Consider the following 21,242-nt stretch of genomic DNA (forward strand, 5'->3'; position numbering starts at 1 on the left):
CTTAGCAGCTCGGTTTCTGGAAGGGTCTTTCAAATGCGGAAATTACACAGCCGCATGGAATTCCCAGATAGTCGGTCCATTTCCCAGCAGCCTTGACCCCGGCTTCTAACTGGAAGACTTCCAAAAACAATACCATTTCCTTCTCTTTTCCCCATTTCCCCTCCTCCCTTTCCACCAAAGCTCACATGTTTAGATTTTAGTTTTTCAGCATGTATGCAGCGTAATTTGAAGCCATTAAATAGAACAACATAAACACTGGTCATTTATCCGGTCAGGCCTAGCTTTGGACAGCATCTTCTTTTCTTTTTTTGTTGCATTATGCAGTATTCAGGCTGCAGATACAGTTCGAGTGGCACCATCTGCCAATAGACACAGAAGTCATGATCAGCATATTCACTCAGCTACCTATCTGACAGAGCAGGTGGAGGCTTAGCTAATGCAGCCCAACTAAGAAGACCTGCCAGTGGCCACCAGTGGTGCACATGATCCTATCGAGGGACTGTGATATCAAATGCCAACTGGCCATCGAACATCTGGAGATGCAGCAGCAAGGATGATAAATCAATGTTAACTAGCCTCAGCTTCAGCGGAATATCAATGACATGAAAAAGAAGATGCAGTACTTCTGTATACAACCATCTGTCTCGGTAGCTTTCTCTACCTGCCAGCTACTATAGCTGAATGTATTTTTTATTCAAACACACTGGCTTTTATAAATACATGGATGAGATGTTTTTTTCAAACATCTGCTATCAAGCCGCAGGGGTTTGCTCTTGTAATCCGGAGGGAAAACTCGTAGCATGATGACAGAGTCACGCTTAAATCATCTACTTTTAGCTCAATTATAGTTGCACCCCCCTCCATGATCACAGAGGGTGTCTTTTATCACACCGTGTACATGTTTGGGAAGACATTTAGAGCTTCTCTTTCTTCTTAGAATAATTACAGAGGGCAGCCAGATAAAAAGAAAAGTTGTATAATTTTTCCAAAGAATACTCTGCAGGATGCTAATAAGTTTGCACTCGCTAGCACTGACACAAATATGCCGGCAGCAGGGCTAGCAATGCACCAGCAGGACGTTGGTAGACACCAGGATAATTGGGTACATTGCCAGCAATCCAGCAGCAGGCTAGACAAAAAACTGTTATATAGAAAATAATCAGGGAAACTATACTCCTCTCATGTGCCTTCTCTTATTCTGTAATATGGCTGCCCTGTGAGACAATATGGTGAGCGAGAACAGAGGGTTAATGAGGTGCCAGTAAACAAGACAGAAATGTGACATTGGTGTGATGAGGGCACTAGTGTCTTTTCCATATTTATTATATAATTTATTAAATGAACCAACAGGTCTGTCAACATGTTCTTTTCAAGGAAAAAAGCACAGCTATGAATAATGCAATGAAATGCTTAGCTTATAAAGAAAAAGAGCACAAAAGAAAGTAACATATATATCAAAAACATCATCATGTCAGTTTCAGCAAACAGCATGTGGGGCTTTTTGTCTCTTTCCATAACAACAGCGTAGGTAAATGGTTGTCAGCTTTTAAGTGCTGGGGCTTTTTGGGGGACAGGTGAGGAATATTCTGGGTCAGGCCTGTTGAAAGTATCCAGGCAGGCACATCTGTTGAGAGCTCTGCCCGCTTGGCAACACTCGAGTGGACACATCTTAGCTGAGCTCTTCCCAGAAATAACTTGCGTATGCGGATCATTAGAACAAGACTGAGAGTCTTATGCTAACTTCTGCATGCTCAAAATGACACAACTAACATGCTGATGTTTAGCAGTTACAATACTCACCATGTTCGTCAACTTGGTTTAGCATGTTAGCATGGTAAAATGGGCTAATTAAGCACTAAACACAAAGTACAGCTGAAGCTGATGGTGAATGTCATTCGTTTTGCAGGTATTTAGCAGGTGGGAACGTCTGTTCTAAAATGTGAAGCCAATGTGAATCTTGCTTTCTTTAAAATAGCCATCAGGGGAGGATTCCCCCGATTGCAAAAATAAGATTGTATAGAAGTCTAGGAGAAAATGACCCTGCTTCTCATTTGATTTATAAACTTTGAAAACAAGAGTTTATCATCTCAATTGCTAGTTTCAAGTCTTCTTCAATACAGCATGATGTTCATTAAGGGCTTAATGTGGGTTTCATCAATCTTATGTTCCTTTCTTTCTGCACATTTGGTCATAGCTCCAAGCTTCACTAAAGCCAATGAAAATACTATCGGGTGAAGTAAATCTTAATCAACTTTGTTTGATCCATTCAGATAGTTTACATAGTTAACATAGCTTACATAGTTAACATAGTTTACATAGTTACGTAGTGCAATCATTTCATTTCCAGGAGTTAAGGAAGTAAATGTCATATTAACATTAAATTAAATGAGATGGTAAACCTGCACACATTGTCTCTTAAGATCAACTCAACATTATGTGGAAAGGTTTGGTTCATCACCCAGCTTCTTAGTAATCTTGTTTAAATCACTTCAAACCCATTTTTACAGATTGGCTTTTATGTGGTATCTTTGCGTTAATGCTTTATTATTTTTATTGTTTTTACTAAATTATTATTATTTTTATTTTTTTATTATTATTTATTTCTATAGTATTGATTGGTTTTACCGTGTTAAATACTGTACTGTTTTATGGGGGTATAACTTCTACTTAAGTTTGTCTTGCTTTGTTGAGCCTCATTGTTTAGCTTTCTGTTGTTTTAGTGCCTTGCTTTGTCGGTCAAAGCACTTTGTAAACTCTCTTTTTAAAGGATATATATAAATAAAGTTAGAATTATTATTATAATTATCCAAACATTCGGTTAGTAAAAGTGCTTCTGTCCATAATCAATAAATTGGCCTTCACTCTCTTTTTGACGCACTAGCTTTTCCTCACACTCCACAAGTTATCCCTGCAGGCATTACACAGGGAATAACTCCCTTCTCATGGAAAATGAATGAGAGTGTGTTTGGTCTGTTTGGCAGGTTGGGTATGTCGGAGCTTCCCAGTTAGACTGCATCTACAACAGCTTTCTTCTGGCCTGCAGGGAGTCCAACAGAGGTTCAGAGAGAATCAATGTGCAGGATGATTTTGTGTCTTCAGCTTCTTTCACAAAGATGAGCTGCGAACTTTTCTGGTAGTAGAGACAAGAGCTCAAAAGGCACAAGGAGTGTCGGGTCTTTCTATTTGCTATGCAGCACAGAGTTGGACAAAAAGCTGGTATCTAATTAGAATATCCGCTGACCTTGACTAACAAAAGGGATGGGAATATTGTGGAGTAAACAGAGAGATGGCCTCCAGAGCCTTTCTCAATCCAACTAGCATGAATTTCAAGGTCTATTTTTGAATTGACAGCCAGTAACACATCTTATATTGTGTAACACATGAATATCTCCTTAGGGTGCTTTGTGCAAAACACAGGGAATAAATAAAAAATGATAATAATTAAAATAAAGGTTCTGACATCTCCTGCTAGATGCGATTGGAACTTATCAGTATTTGGCTGCAGAATAGCCAAGAAAATTAAATCTGTGCTGACAGCAGAGGTAAGATCTGACCTTTCGAAGCTCCGTCCTGCATTGGCTGCAGATTAAAGTTGAAGTCACCACATTTCACCGTCTGCCTGGCTGATATTTGGGTTATATCTGTTGACTTCTATCGGTTTTGTCCATGGCAACAGGCAAAGCAATAAAGGAAGCATGCACACCAAGGTTAACGATTGAGGAAGTAACATTTTCTACAATGTATTGCAAGGCTCGTAGAACTCAAACTCATCAATCAGTGTTGTGGGGAAATATTTAATCTTTTATGCAGCAGCAGTTCAATCTGTGAAAACATTTGGGGAAATGGATCTCTACTCATCTTAACAGAGAATATAGGGCAAAGGAGAAGAGGGGATTGGGTCAAGAGCCTGTCTAAGATGAGACATTACAACAATTGATAAAGGATATGGATTTCTTAATGATTCTTTACTATCATAGATTTTCAATTTACATATGGGAGTGCATTTATAATGATAAATGCACCTGATTCTCTTCCATCTTTTTGGATTTGTCTCTGAAATCCTCCCTCTTTGGTTGGAAGGTTTAGCCTGATGTAATCCTTTTAATGGCTGCGCTCACAGAAAAGCTCTTCCAAATCTTTGAAACAAGGTGTTTCACATTAAGAGTGGAGGTGGTGGGAAAGGTAGCTAACTACACGAGCATAATGGCAGCATCACAGTACGCCGTCTTCAATTGGAGGTGTGGGAGCCACAGGACATGTTGTACAGCGGTTTCAACCATTGAATGCCAGCGTGAAATGTCCGCCCACTTGGCAACTGGCGCTCTGCCTTCTTTAATAGGTTCAGCACTGCCGGCTGTCTAGAGTTCCAGTGACTCACAGTTAAAACTATAAACTTTCTGTTTGTTAAAAGAGTGATCAGTGATCAAGCTGACTACAATAATGGAAATAATAACCTATTTTAGATAACAAAAATCACTTTACACTGATTAAAACACAAGCTAAGCACTTACTGTGTGAAGGATGCATGCACCTATGCCATGATATCGTATTAGCGACACATGCATACACCGGTGTTATCAGTAATTTCACCCTTCAATGGTCTTCTCTGCAGTTTGGTGGAGCACATTTTGCTGTCCTTCAAGGTGTTAAATGGGAAATTCAGAGCATTAATATAGCAGCAAAAAACTATTGTCTTTGTAAAAATAGAGGACTAATGTCTACCTGATCAGAGAATGAAGTTGCTCTCTCTGGCTGTGTGAGTGTGTTGTTATCTGATATTCTCCTTGCTTTGTTGACTTAGCCGGGCTAAGCCTCTTCAGGTGATTTTTCCTTTCAGGATGTTTGAAGCTGAAAAATCTCCCTAACATTTCAACTGCTTATTGTGGAGTTTTCATAAATAATCAGATAATTGAATGTAGTTTAGTTTCAAAAGGTTTTAACAGGAACAGATTTATGTAAATCACTGTTGGTTATTGCAATAAAATACAAGGTTTTATTATAAACTGTTAATATAATTCCATTGTATAGTAGCATGATTTTTCCAGGGTGATACAGCGGATGAGACTGACTTTAGTTGTGAACATTGACCACGCTCACTGTTTACCAGGGGTAATGCACCTTCTGCCCAACGTCAGCATTTAGGCTGAAGGGAATAACTCGGTTTTCTTTTATCTGAATTCGAGCTTGTCAAGACTGTCAAAACCACAAGAAGATAATTTATCACCTAAAAAACGTATGACTCTGATCTGGTTTTAATATAATTATCTGACTTTTCATAATTTATTATCTATGTTATATGTTTACATGTAATTATACCATCATTTCACTCAAATGGAGACAAATGTGTGCAGATTATACACTTTTACTGTAAGCGCATCTCTCTCAGACATTTGTTGGAAGCTCAGTTCTAAAAAAAGGAATTGTTTTTAATAATAAGAAGAGAGCATTAAAGGGTTCATGTGGTTCTGAGTTTGAACTTGATTTTCTCAGAATACCAATGATGGAGTACAAAAACATAGTGTTGTTCTTTTTCACATGTTGGCTTTCATGTTAGTTATACATGTAATGTTATATGTATTAAAGCTTTGTCAGTATTGCTGTTTGGGTGCTTCCCATGTTGCCACACATCAGGCTCAGTGGAGCCCATGGTGTCCAACAATAATACACAGTGTCATGTATGGGAATTTTGTGCTCCCAGGGGGAGGAATACTATGCATCACTTGATGAGACACAACATTTGTCATATTTGTTATATCTTTTTATCGTAAAGATACAGAATTGAGGAAATCACATCCGGCTTTTATCATCAGTGAACCCCGAACTCTTGTTTCCCCTCTGAGGAAAGAGCTTTCTTGGCTACATGCCTACTAAAACCACCATGGGTTTATTTTTATCTACAAAAAATGATCTGCTATGAACGAGCTCTGTGAGCAAATAACATACTGGAAAATAAGTTTAATATGCATCAGACAAATTAAAATTAATCACAAGTGAAGATGCAACAAAGATGACTTTCGTGTCACTACTGAGTGAGATAACGAGGGTTCTACCTAATCTCCCCGAAGGTGACAGCAGCTGATACATCAAAACATATAAGCAAACTCAAAACTGGTTGTCCTTTTGCTATCATTTGCCCTAAAGCATCAAAGACTGGCTGGGCTGACAAACACGGGACCATTCTTAATTCAACAATATCTTCTTAGATGATTTCTAGGTTTTGATGTTAGTAAAAGTCAAACACGTGCCTCTGCTTGTCTCACCTCACTTATTTTGAAATCATCATTCCAGTATTTTCTTATCTAATGCAGTCTCTCCTTTAGTGAGAGGGGAACATTGGATGCCTCACCCCAGACATGGTCCCATGGGTGTTAGAGACACTGTCACAGCGGTGATGACAAAGGGTCAAGCGATGACCATCAGTCCGTGGTCTCCCTGCTCTCTCTTGTGTTCATCCTGGAGACCGCTGACAAACCAGCATGTGACTTTAGTCGCTTTCACAAGAGCACTGTAACTGTTACTTTTTTTTTTCTAATGTGACTTTGTCATCCATCAAAGTATGTGTCTTATTTTCTAATATGAACAATACACTAAAAGTTACTTTAATAAAAACATAATGTGATAAAACTGAAGAATAGGACATATTCATGAAGTAACTAACTTGCATGTCTACATCATATGAATGATCCTAGCAGGAAGACAAGGACCAGGATTCCCCCCACCACTGTTGCTTTTTTAATATCTATGTTGTTTTAAAATCTTGTATTTATGCTATTAAAGTATGAAAGTACAATCTATTATATTGACAACTTATAAATACAGAAGGAATTACTTTATGGGAAATTGGCAGAAATGGAAACAAAAAGGAAACCAATTGAGAATTTAGTATAGTTTAGTAGTTAAGTAGTATACCTCTCGTTTGAACCCCTATTAGAAAAGAAAAAAGTAATGTAACCCCATATCAAATGTTCAATTCAAATAGCCTAAAACATTTTGTAATTCAGTGTAGTTGAACGACTAAGCACAAGTAATATTAAACAACATGTAAGCAGTACTTCATTTTAAAGGGACAAAGCCAAAACGTTTGGTAAACCCCTGATCTAGGATCTGATCTAAACTAAGCTGAAGGGGCACTGCAGTTATCTTTAATGTTATTCTTTTACATTGTGAGAAATTTGATAAATCACTTTTATTTCCAAGTAGGAGTAAAAGTCAAAAACGTCACTTGCAGCAGCCATGTGCTTCAGTGTTTGTCCAGCAGATGGCAGCAGAGTCGTATCTCTGCTGTTACGCCTGAAATTAGAGTCACATTCTAACAATCCTGCAGCAGCACTCTTTAAGGCACATTTTCACTTTCCATTTACAAAACTACAATCTCTCGACTGCATTCAGTACCTCAAGGTTCAAAAAAGAATGAAAATGTACTGCTGAATAAAGCTTAAAGTTTCTGTCAAGCCTAACCTCCTTCATTGATATATGAAGAATTAAAAGACAAATGTCCTTGCTTTGACTACCACACATAGTAAAGACTCATTGGGCACCAAGCACAGAAAAAACGCATTTAGCACGCTTTGTGTTATATATTATAGGACTGTGTAAGTGCATATGATGCCTGCATGCTACTGAATGTCTTAAACACTGTATATTGGAAGTTTTGCATGATTATAATACACTAATCATTTTCTGCATAATAGAGGCAGGCGAAAGAATCCTGTTTATGTTCCCCGATCAATTTCCTCTCCCTGCACAAACCCCTTGATACTTTGTATTGCGTTTGTCTTGCATCTCCCCCCTAAAGGGCCAAATTATCTTGCATGTTTCCACAGCAGACAATAGAACAAATGTTAAGAGCATTTTCATGCGTTATTCACTGGGTGCAGATATGCACTTGTAAGCATATTTTTGATCTTGTTTGCCAGTGTTGAGCTTTAAGTAAAGATGTTCATTTCAACTGTGTCTCAGACGTTTCTCTTCTCTCTGAATATACTTGAACAAAAAGCCAAGGTGGATACAACGGTGCACCGCGATCTTCTTGTATAAATACAATTTAGTGAGGCAAGTTTAATACATCTTTGCTCTAAGGTAGCCTTCTTCTAGACCTATTTTGTCTACTGGGATCGGTGGGTGTGATTGAAGCCTAATAGGAATGGATGATGGCCATAAGAGCACCTGTCTGAGGATGATAGCTTCGATCAGTATTCTCTCTTGCAATGAGAAGTGGAAATGGCTGCTGCAGTTAAGGCAATAGTGATGTCTCTCCCCTGGTCTGTGAAATGGCTCAATCTCCGTGCCCGCTCCACTGTTTGATTGTTATAAATCTTTTGGAATCACATTATCTTGGCACACCAATTATGGACGATTGTGATTCTGAGGCAGTGAAAGCAGGGTAACCTCAGAGGTAATACTTCACATTCAGTTCTACTGTAAAAAAATAAATAAAAAGAAGAAGGTCAACGTTACTTTTTTGCTAGTCCGTTGTGGACATTTATATATTGGAGCCTTGTGTTTTATGGCCACAGTTTGGAGTGAAGGTTACATTAGCAAGATGAAGAGTGTACAGATATGCTAGCTGCTCTGTGAGGCTGTACAGCAGTACTTTGAGCTAAATGCTAACATCAGCATGCTAACATACTCACAATGACAATGCGAATATTCGGATGTTTAGCAGGTATAGTTTTTACAATGCACACCAAATTAGATTAGCATGTAAGGGTGCTAGCATTTGCTAATTAGCACTAAACTCAATGTACAGCTGAGGCTGACGGGAATAGATTTATTCATGAATATATTGGACGAATAAAAACTGTTTACTTGATAGGAATATCTGTTACCAGAGTCCCCAGGCTCTATGACTTCATTTCATCCAATAGTTTTTTAAATATCTTTGTGTGGACCAAAATGCTACACCGACTGAGCGACATATTTCCTAATACTGCAATAATAATAACAGTTGGTGAAACAGTGTCCAGTAAATTACCATAAAGTTAATTCAATTCGGTTCTGAGTGTGACTGCTCGTCCTTGGAGTTTAAAATATGTTCACACTACTGCCCATGTATCTAATGCGAACTATTTTAAACTACCATTGAGGGCACAAATCCAAGTCATTTTCTGAACATATTATAAGCTAATTACAGTCCCATGGGGATGGAAGAAAAGGGAAAAATACATCTTCAGTATAGTCACTTTTGAGTGAATTCATCAGAGCACTTAAGCTAAAAGGGTAATTTCAGAAATGGATATGAAAGCCATCGAAGTGATTTGTCTACCTTTCAAAGATATTTTGATAGTCTTTTCAGTAAGAGAGAGCTATTTGGAGCACGGTGGTCTTATAGGACCATTAGCGATAACAAATAAGTCTTTTTCAGCAGGCCGGACTAAGAATATCACTTATCATATCATATTTATGTTGCAATTATGAATTAATTCATGCATTAAGTGCAGCACTACAGATAACAAAAGGGTAATAGATGTTTTCATCAAACATATATTCGTATGTTAAGAAATCCAACATGACTAAAAAGGCTTTTATCTATTCATTGCTAACATAACAGTAATGCAAGCCAGAAGCAGCAGTGCTTGCAGGTATGATATTTACAAGCATGATATTGTTTTGGAAACTTTGTTTTCAACAAACATAATGAACCACTTCAATAAGAAATGTTGAATATTTTAGGAAACATGGAAACAGAAATATTTAATAATTCCGACATGAGAAATCTGGCAGACAACGTGATTTCTTCTTCATGACGTATTTAAAATGTTTCCAGGCTCCATACAGACAGAGGGCTGCTAAATTATTTGTCTCTTTCCACCCATCTTGCAGCACTCCTGCCTGGAGTTCTTGGAATTTGATCATTATAAAATATTTTATCATGGTTGAGAGTCATTAAGCATCTGCCATGGCAGTAATTAAACTTACATATAGTTCACCCCATTAAGTAATTCACCAAACCTTCAGTTGCCAAATTAGCATATGGTAACGGTCCTCTTGGAGGCCCAACCCAATGTGAGCCAGTTAATTGCAACGCAGCTTAAAATGTCAGTTTCTGAGGCTGGAGTTAGATGAAAACTCTGGAGAGCTTTAACGGCCGTGTCGGTGATATAAATGCATGTTCCTCCAACTCACTGGGGCGTCTCCGACTGCTAAGGACAGACTGCTGAGGACAAACAAGGGCAGCAGGACGGAAGCAGAGCTTAAAGCTAATCGTAATCCCCCCCGCACTCTATGTTAGCTCTCACTTTACCCAGGAAAGCTCTTATGGCTTATCAAGACAGGAATGAAGACTTAGCCTGTGCTGATCATATTTAATTAAGAATCACTTGTGAATGCCCTATATGGGCGTAACGTCTCAGTAATAGAGGATAACACGTCTTATGAGACAAGGGTCATTTTGGAAATATCTGTTATGACCGTAATACATAGATAAGAGAGGTTTTCCTAATGTGGTGTGTGAAGATGATATGCAGGTTAAGCATAATAGCTAATCAGTCATTGCTTTTAATTAAAATAGTATGCATTAGCGAACATTCAATTTTGTCTCCTCTGTAGCCAGAAGTAGTTCTCCCAGTTCATAACAGGATGTGCACTTTCATAAAGACTTTCATAAAGGTAGAAAAGGTCACAGTGGGAACATGAGGTGATTTTTGGTAATTTCCCACACATACAAGGATTTTATGGTCCTAAAAGGGACAGTTCCCCCCAAAATCTAAAATAAATATTTGTTTAAACTGTGTGTAATTTATCAGTTTAGATTCTTTTTGATATGAGTTGCCAAGTTTGGAGATATCGACCATATGAACTATTTTATTTCGACTATAGCTCAGACTCAAAATTGCTCCCAACAAGGTCTATAGATTATATTGAGTAACCACGTCTTGATTTCTGAAAATAAATGTATTTGTTAAGGCACTTTGATCACCACAAGCAGTTTGCCAAATAATCCCATTATATTCTAGAGAAAGCAGACATCTCTAGGCAACACACACCACAACAATCTAGACTGATAAATAACACCACAGGTAAGAGGAAAACTATGTGTTTTTGATTTTGGGGTGAACTGTCCCTTTAAATTTACTATCAGAGAGCTAGATTTCAGTAATAAGAGTCCACAGTTGTGCTAGCTGCTCTATGTGGGGTTGAGATACAGTTGTGCTTTGAGCTAAATGCTAACATCTGCATGCTTACATCATCCCAGAGAGCCACATCACTATTGCACAGGGATCCAAAAGCCTTTCCAAAATATCAGTATCAGTGGCAATCAATCAGGGATGTATGTATGAAGGGATAAATTAAACAAACATACCAAGAAAATATTTCAAATCAGAACACTAGCTTTAAAAAAGGGATTGAATTTATTGAAGTTAAACAGGCTTATCATTATTTCTTCACTAACATCAATCCATAACCTTGGTATTGAGGCACATCTTCAGCTTTTGACTAAACATGGATGGAATACATAACAGTCCACTAAACACTCAAAGAAATTCATGAAATATTCAATCAGATTAAGAGTCAAAAGTCCTTATTTTACCTCACATCTCTTTGTTCAGCTCTCAGTTATTTATTTTTGGAGTTTGGAGGGAAAAACTGGCCTACAGGGAGGAGTTTATATAACTTCCTAGGAGTGTCTCAGAGCTCTACTGGAGGTCCACAGTATGAAGGGAGTGGGGTGTGTTGGAGACTCATTATGCTACAGTAAGACAAAAACTCACTTTGTTTTTGGCTTTGTGAGAGAAGTACAATGTAATTAATCATTTTACACAGTCCTTATTTTACGCATTTTCCTTCTCTAAAAATAATTATTTCTACACTAGAGCTATTTTGTCAAAGTGGATTACACACATTTCCATTTCCTAAATGAAAAGATTATAAGAGCACTGTAAGACTGTAGTTGTTCAGATGCAAATGCGTCCAAATACAATTTATTGTATATATGTGAGTTAGAGAGTTTTTACAAAAGAATCTAAACACAGATTTGCCAGTTAGAGGAGTTATATGCCATTTAAGTTATTGTGTTCTGTGGTTTTCATTCTCAACAGTCACACAGTCCATCACTCCCTTAAAACGCATTATTTCCTTGACTTTCATTTGTCTCATCCAAGACTTCAAGGGGGATGTACAGGCCACAGAATTTAGGATAATATTCCTGAATCACTCCATCATGTTCTGGAGGATTTATGAGGACGTTGTTTCTGGTCAGACCCGTCGTTGTCACCCTTTGTGTCTTTGATGCTTTACAATCCGTGAAATAGACACTGCAGATGTTGGTATTTTTGAGAGCTGGCTCTGCCTTCGCTCCTCCTCTGTTTTTCTCTTCTCTACTTTTTTTTCTTCTCTCCTTTGCTGCCAGGAGACAAGTGGGCCACATGAGGAGGATGGCCAGTGACAGATAGAGAGGAGACGAGGTTATCAACTCTGTCAGACAGTCTATCAGAATGGCTAACGGTGTAACAACGTTAGGTTACACCATCAGGTAGACTCTCATTCTTGAGCATTGTTCCCTGTAATTTGTTTTCGCTATCTGTCATATCAATGCAACGACACAACACGCGCTACAGACAGAGACTGAAGTGAATACTTCATTATGTTCACTCTATCTCTCTCTTCACCATCCTTCAATACCGACATGGTGAAAACTCGCTACTTCACACAACTGTGACGTGCCAAGTTAAATATTGTATATATTCAACACAATTACAAAGTCGATGAGCTGCAAACCACTCAACTAGTTTGTTGGAAGTCAGAGTTAATTATACAGTATAGCCCGTCATCACAAAAAGCCTGGCTGAGAGAAATCTACAGAGACGAGGCAACCTAAATCTGATGAACAGTCAGTCAGAAAATATAATGATGGAATTCACAGAAAAAAACAAAACAAGGAAACAAAACAAAGCACAGAGAAAAAAAGCTGCAAGCAACAAGCAGCAGCCTGGCCCATCTAACCTTGCCCAATTTCCCCAGCACGTTCATATTTAGTAGATTCAAACAGAAAAAAAAAATCCTTTTTAACAAACGCTGTTTCCTGCAGGTGTGAAATAAACTAAAATGTAAGCATCCAAACCGATGTGACCTTCAGTTTATTGGTGTGAAAATGTGTTTTGCAAAGCATTCACTTGTCTGTTAAATCCCCTGAATGTTGACAATGAGATTCGCCACGAGGATATCAGTTAGTGAAAGGCGGCGCGATACAGCAACCTCTGTGAAATTCAACCGATTTGTCTCAATTTTCCCATCAAAGGACTTGGAGCATTATTGTGATCCTATTAGCGGACGTCTCTGGGTGAAGATGACTTTATTGAGCCATGGCGAGTGGGATGTGATAGCTGAGTGGGGGGGTTTGAATCGCGTCTGGGGTGTGAGGGTGAGGTTGAGGATGGAAAAAAGCGAGGAACGTATAGCGGAGGAGAGGTGTGTGTGTGTGTGTGTAAAAGACACCTGAATTGAGAGTAATGAATCCAGAGAGGAGCACAGACATCTCTTTCATCTCCAAGCAGACTTGAAGCGCTCTTTCATCATCATCATCTGAAAAAATGTGCATGCTCATAGCACAGGCACATTTACCTGCAGGGAGGAAAGACAGAATCACTTTCAAAGAAAAAACTCTACCTCTTCCCCTCTTGTCTGAAATGTTTGGAAGCAGAGCGAGGAGTCATTAAAGAAACAACACCCACTGTGAGGGACACGGGCAGGTGACAATTACTTACCCTGAAATTAGCCTTGTTATTGTGCCTGATGAATGTGTGTGGAAATTAGGAGCGAAGGCTTCGCATGTCAGCCTCGCAAGGCAGCATAACAAGGGCACGAGGGTGTTTGAAGAGTTGCTCAACATGGTGACAGAAAGCGATGCGAGGAGCTACAGTTTCTTTTACGTTTTGAAAGCTGAAATAATTTGAGGGGAAGAAAGTTTCATTTCTAGGATTTCCTTTGGTGTGTCTGTTGTTGAAGTCAAGGCGCATCCAGTCAGTTGTATTTTTTTTATAAATAATGCTAGTCTCGTGGTTGTAGAAGGAATCATATCATACATAAATTATTTGCATGATTTAGCCTTTTATCCTTTTTGTTTTTATAGCACTTTTATAGCAGTAAAAAATGCTTAATTTTGTGTCTGCATGAAGTCAGATATTCCCTAAACTTAAATGTGTCTTTATAAGGATTTATTTTTTCAGAAAGCCAAACCCAAAAGAAGTGAAAAGCATCAAAAAAGTGATTAAAAATATCACATACTATCGATACTTGAGTGAAAGGATTCTTTCTCCTCTGTTATAAATAAACATAAGTGACATTAGCATATAGCTCAAAGCAAGTAAGCTCAGCAGAGCAGCTGGCATGGCTGTTTTAGTATCTTTTAATTGAACGCAAAGGCAGGATATTAAAAGAGAATATAAGCGGGCACTCTCATCTCTCTACCCTTCCTCAGGTGATCTCGACCGGGTTTGTCACTGTGTGTGTGTGTTTGTGTGTGTGTGTGTGTGTGTGTGTGTGTGTGTGTGTGTGTGTGTGTGTGTGTGTGTGTGTGTGTGTGTGTGTGTGTGTGTGTGTGTGTGTGTGTGTGTGTGTGTGTGTGTTTGTGACATGGTGCGTGCAGCTGAACTAAAGCTCAGTGGCCTTCCTCGGTCCACAAGCAAAAGATGTGATGTGACCATCTGACTGGATTTACTGTGACACAGGAAAGCTGAATTCCTCGGCTGCTGCACAGACAACCTGGCTTTGCTTTACTTTACTAAAGTCCTTCTTAATTGAAGAGACAGCTTAGTGTGGGAAGACACAACAACTTTCAAAAGGCATTTAGTTAGGTAGATTATTTTCACTTGAGGTGAGCTTAGTCACTGGCTTAGTCATCAGAAACGTGACCTCACCGCGCTCCCTTCTGCTACAAACATGCTGAGCTTCGGACTGCGATTACTACAACATTCAATACTACAATGGCAGACGTATAAATCTAATGTAACCAATCAATAGTCTACATCTTCATGTGCTTATTTATTTGGCTGGTGAATGGTGTTCAGAGGGATGAACTGCTCGCCATTTTGAGACATAATTACTTTTCGGAGCTGTCCTTGGATATGCCAGTTTCCTCTCAATAATTGGCTGTGGGATTCCCGGCTGTGAGATTGCTGTTTGTCCAGTTATGGCAGCTTCTGCTTTGCAACAGTCCCTACAGGCCCAAAGTGCTGACTCTCACTGCTTTTATCAAAGAACTTATTCTCTTAATCGCAAAATGGTCTCCAGATGCCTTTTTTTGTGCGAGTCAGCCCCAGTTTGATTAATGTGATATGGGAGCGCTGAAAGTGCTGCCAGGCTCAGAGGTGTCACCCAACACTGCTGAATAAATGAACAGAACTAATTGTTTGTTTATGATTTGAAATATTAATAACGTTGAATATATGAGGCCGTCAGTTGAAATCACCATTTGGGACAAGTATGCGCTGTGGTTGTTGTAGCTCCGTATACCCATTAACAGTAACAGCATCGGCTGCCCCGGCATTAGGACATTTCATTAATGAGGCTACATTAGTTGGACTTTGATGTAATTATATTATCCCCTTGAGAAAGAAAAACTGTGTCTTTTAATGATTAAAGCAGCTTGCATATGGTTTTTGGGAAGTTTTGAGGGGTAAACATTTGAAGGGGAAACAGCTGGAGATGGCAGCGAAGATAGTGGCTTCTGTTCCCGAGATGATGAAACATTCTCCAACAGATTACTGCACATTGCATATCTTTACTTGTATGACATTCACAGAGGAAAACAAAGAGAAACGCTATCACAGTTACGCTGCCATCGGGACCTTGAATGCAAGTGAAAGTGGCCTTGACGATTGTCATCAAGTAGGATTGCACTTCAAGGACCCTCAAGTTCCACACTGACAGGTGTTCCCGAGTCACAGATTAATAGACTATTATACAGTATGTTGTGCTCTGGAGCCACTTTGAGGACGCACCAGGGTTTCCACAGGCACTGGGATAATGAGTACAGAGACTGTACGGTGCTCGTGGAAATCCAAACCTAGTGATTTTGTTCAGATGTTGCAGTTTGGAGTCTCATCAGGATTTCTGCTCTCTGCCTCTCCAATGCTGCGAGTTTAAAGAGGATATTGCTGAATCTGGAGACTAAATCCCATCTCCCTCGTGGTGCAAACCCCAGGCAAAGTTTTGTTTACGCTGTGCTTTATCAGTGATCTGGGAAGCATTGTAAATCCTTCGCATCTCCTCTTTCATCTCCATGCAGCACCTTGATCCTGACTGCGTCATTAGCGCTGCGGCTATAATGAGAGCGTGGGGTGAAGAATTGCAACCTTCTGGTTACATAGCTTTTGTACGGTGTGTGTGTGTGTGTTTGTGTGTGTGGGTGAGGAGGGGGGTGCAGCGGCACTACTCATTATAAAAAAAGACTTTATGTAAATCCTAAAGCCTCTGTCGTTGTTAATCTTGGTGAGGAAGCGATCCCCAACATTTTATTGTGCAGCACACAGCTCTCAAAATGAAATAAGATGATGATGTTGATTACGGCTGATAGTGGGGAGCAAATAGGCAGGTCTGAATTATTCTGGAGCATCTAATCAGTAACTTCATTTTGTTTTATTGCACAATGGACAATCTTATGGAGTAGCAAAACAAACCATTATATATTTGTTTGTAGATGCACGGGGTGAATAGTTCCCATTTTCATATATTTTATTGCAGATGTTGTCATCATGTTTTTATTTCTTTAGTTATCCCTATGGCCTAATTCGTAATTCTCTGAAACCAGAAATGTATTAAGGTAATGCCAGATTTTCTTTTTTGTCAATTGTTAACTATTTAAAATTGAATGTATATCATAGTTTCCCCTGACACTGAATGCCTTGCTGACTGATTTCATCATTCCATCAGTCTTGGTTATTTTGTGCTATTTTTAGTGTCAAGAGATGCTCTGCAGTTTGTGCTGATTGAGAGGATTTGCTGCTCTGTCAAGAGGAAATTCCTGAAAGAAACACTTAACATTACTACTTTTACAGATACATTACTGAAAATGTGACATAAGTGTAGAAATGTTGGCATTGCATTGAAAAGCAGTCTGTGAAACTCTCCAACAAAGCTGATCTCGGGCGACCATAAGGTTCGGTTTGGATATCTTCATGAGCCGTGACAACATATTCAAACAGCGGTGTGTCGGATCTCATTTGATTTGCAAGTGTCGTATTACACTGCTGGATTGGCGTCACCTTATTTGATGTCTTCTCATTATTCCAGTCTACATTAGACTCCATATTACTGCTGGCAGGACATAACCCAACCTAATTTTCAAAATTAACATGTCCTTTTGCTAATTGAATGGGTTTTTAATAGCTCTCAGTAGACAGCATTAAGAGTGAAGGAGAAAGCTGTATGATTGCCCCCATTGCCCACCCGCAACTCCTGTATGACAAAATGTTTTATGCTTATTCAGGACTGATGGCACCTGTGGACATCCAATTAGGTAGTGTTGTGGATGTAAAGCCAAAAAAAAGATTTGTTTTTGTGATTTGAATTGCAAATATAAAACATATGCAGTGATCAATAACTTGTTTCCTGCTCCTTTGTGTGCTCTGTTTATCGTAAAAAGGTCTAGAAAGAGGCGATTCTCTACAGTTAGTTGCCAAGGACAGCGTCCCTCGTGGCTTTTAAAGCAAGCTGTCTGGGCTGTTCTGACGTACCGTCAGCTATTATTCCTGATGCCTCCCATGGGGTCGTCCTCTCCATAAACTCTTCCCCTTCACCGAGTCCCTGCCCCCTCATCACCAGCATGCTTGTTAAACAGACACACACATTAGTCTAACTCATGTTTCCTCAGAGGCCCACATGCACGCCAAGCCAATGCTCCTGCTTATCACTCAGCCTCTGCCCTGTGTGTGCGCAAGTAAACATGTCTATGTGTGTATGTGTGCACACATTTATACTCCTGCCCTACCCTGGGAAAAACCTCTCGAAGTATGCCAGCTTCCTACCTCTAAATAGCTTAGTGTGTTTGTTTTGTTTGGCTTGAACTGGAGAATATTTGACCCAGAATCCTATACCATAGGGGAGCATATGCAAATGTTCCACTCGAATAAAAATATAAGTATCCTGATAAAGTAGGAATCTTGTAAAAAATATTCTGATACATAGCATGCCATCCCAACATTCTGTATATTCAGATTCATCTGTGCCAAGAGGAGCTCTGTCTTTGATGCATAAATCTCTGCAGGTTAAGTGGAGTTTGAAGGCATTGGCGTTAATATGTCGGCATATAAGTTCCTCAAAAGTGTTGAGGTCAAGCACATCAAAAGTATTCTAGAGTATCAAATAGAGATACTTACCCAGGGGTAAGCTAAGCAACTGTAAGCAAAACCAAATCAAAACATCAGTGTGATAACCTAAATCTAAACCAGATGTGTTGCAGCATCCAGGCCTGTGCAGTGGAGAGATCATCTCAGCTCCTGAATGGGCACAAACAGTATGCTCCTGGTAAAAACCAGAAGCAGGCCATTACACAGCTATTAGTGAGCAAATAAACAGAGCAAGACCCGTTTTTTTCCAATCAAATCTTTTAGTAATTTAACCAAAGGATTTTCTCATTAGGGTCTCTGTGGTTTCCAGTTGCTTCAGCAAGTTCACAATCTGGCCGTTGTTTAAAAATCAGCTCTTGTTAGTTGTTTGTTAGCTCATCCCTGCTCCTTTTTAGGAATAGTTCCCTGGGTATGTTAATCATTTCCTGACTTCACAAAGAAGATATTCAAAATTGCATGCTGTCCATTTGTGACACGTTATTGGCAAATCAAATCCCCATGTGATGTACATCCATTTTGCACACATATATGACATAAAATACCGATCTAAGCTTGAAAGGAATACTAGAGCGTTGGATAAAAAGATTGATGCCTTTTATACCTGTTTGCTTAATATGAAGCTAACGCTAGCAGCCTGTTAGCTTAGTTATGCGTAAAGACTGGAAACAGGAAAAAGGCGAACCTGACTGTGTCCAAATGTAACAAAATCTACCTACCAGCAACTGCAAAGATCACTTTTTAACATGTTACATCCTATTGGTAATAACTGAAATGCTAAAATGACATGTTAGCTATGTCTTTGTTCTACACAAAGCTAATTAGCTCCTAGCTCTAACTTCCTTTTTGGCGTACAGACATGAGAGTGGTATTCATTGTCTAATGTAACTCTTGACAAGAAAATAATAAAGACTACTCTCCAAAATGTTGAGCTATTGCTTTAATGGTGATAAAGTTTGTTCCGGATCCTTTGTCGTCACTGCTTGTCTTTGTACACATAATCCTCAAGGCTTTAATGAAGCTCTCCAAAGGTTTGTTCAGATGTTTTTGGGGCTTAATTAATGGTAACCCTTAAGTGACGCTGAAAGTTTAGTTTTTTTCTGGATGATTGCTTTCTACTGGAATAAGCTACTGAAAGTTCCATTTTTATCCAAATCATATGAAACTGACAGAGACAACCTCTGTCGAAGTGTTCAGTCCATTAACCACATATATAATTTCAGGACGATGGCTTCTCAAAAAACCTTGTCAGACTAGAAATTCTTAACCAGAGTTGCTCATAACAACAAACTCTTTAATTCTCTTCCCCGTGTCTCACCCCAGAGGAACACTGGACTGCTTCCAAAAACACTGCACCACATTTTCACACCCAGATGCAGAATATTTACTTGTTAAAAAGATTTGGAAATTACACCAGATGCTCACTGTTTAACCTCCGGAATTAACCCTTTACTTGGACGTGATCCAGATTCAATATCTTTCTCAGACACAACCTTTTTTTTGCAGTTAATTAAAACACACAGTACAGGTTGGTAGATTGTGGCATGTTAAATATATCTACAGCAACTCCTTACAGTGCATAATCTGCTATAAAGTAAAATAACTTTTAAAATGGAAACAAAAAAAGGAAAAGGCAAAAGGTTGTAAAGAGGAATTTTATAAGGTGAGTCTAACATTATAACTTGCTCTTGTGATCTCTGAAAGCTCAGTAAAACACTTGTGTTACTGCCTGGAGACAACCCTGCTGTGTCTTAAAATTGGTCAATAAAATTGTAAAATCAATGTTTAAGCTCAAAGGCAGCCTACGGAAGATGCTTGTCATGAAGGTAATGTTTTACTTTGCCAATCCACTCTGGGCCACACAAACTGATTAAACATATATTTTACTGTAACGCTGCAGCATAATGCATCATACTGTACAGTCATCTGGATGACAGGAGGGGTGATGGTGGTAGTTTGCTCGGCACCTCATCTCACAATCGAAACTGCTTCAACAACCTCTTCACTTTCATTCTGAACGATAGCATCAGAGCATTTTGTGTCCGGCTTTAATCTCAGGAGAAACGTGTTTGGTGAATCTTGATGAAGCTATGTCTTTGCTACAAGCTCTTTAGATGTTGGTCTAATCAACGCTGCACCACGCTGCGAGCCTGCGGCTCCACTGACGACGGCCCTTTGGGGGATTAAAGCTGATTTCTCTTTTGGTCTGAGTCACTCTTTTGAGTGTCCGACTCGCTCCGGCGCTGGGCGAGAGTACTATCCTTGTCACTGATACGTAGCGTAGCTTTGTTTGATGCTTGGCATGTCTCTGAGGTGCTCCAGCTCATCTATCACAGTAAGTGTGAATGGCGGACAGGGACGGCAGAGGAACAGAGGCAGGCTGCTCCGACCCTCCCTTCTCTCACTATATACTTAGTAATCTGTGCGGAGGCTATTCCCTCAATGGAGAATGGAGACCTTGTGTTCTGAGGCTCCAGATGGGCAAAAACAACACAACACACACCACTAAGACTCTCCAAAGAGATAACTAGGAAGGCATTAAGGATATTGTGATGCTTTCTAGCGTAATGTGCAAAATAATTTAAAATGCAAAATGATGATAGTAAGATGTTTCCTCATTTAGCGTCTCGCTATGAGCAGTGGGCTCGTACATGAACACAATGCTTTTTGGAACGTGGAACAGTTTTGGTTATTCCACGTCATCGTTCTCACTGGTTTGATGTTGACAAGTTTAAAAAAGGTGTTGTCACGCATTTCAATGCATCAATCATAATCAGGGTTTAGCTCATTTTGAATCAAAACATAATGACTGTTGTCAGGCCACTGTCAATCAAATCTGATCACATTAACACTGTCCTGATGAAGCATTATACAAAATGTTAAACTAATAATAAGTGGTGCCTATGGGTGTTTTGTTTCCCAAACCTTAAGTCTTTGATTGTTGTTTAAAAGTCACAAAAA

Source organism: Anoplopoma fimbria, chromosome 3 (genome assembly GCF_027596085.1).
Source record: "Anoplopoma fimbria isolate UVic2021 breed Golden Eagle Sablefish chromosome 3, Afim_UVic_2022, whole genome shotgun sequence".
Classification (NCBI taxonomy): Eukaryota; Metazoa; Chordata; class Actinopteri; order Perciformes; family Anoplopomatidae; genus Anoplopoma; species Anoplopoma fimbria.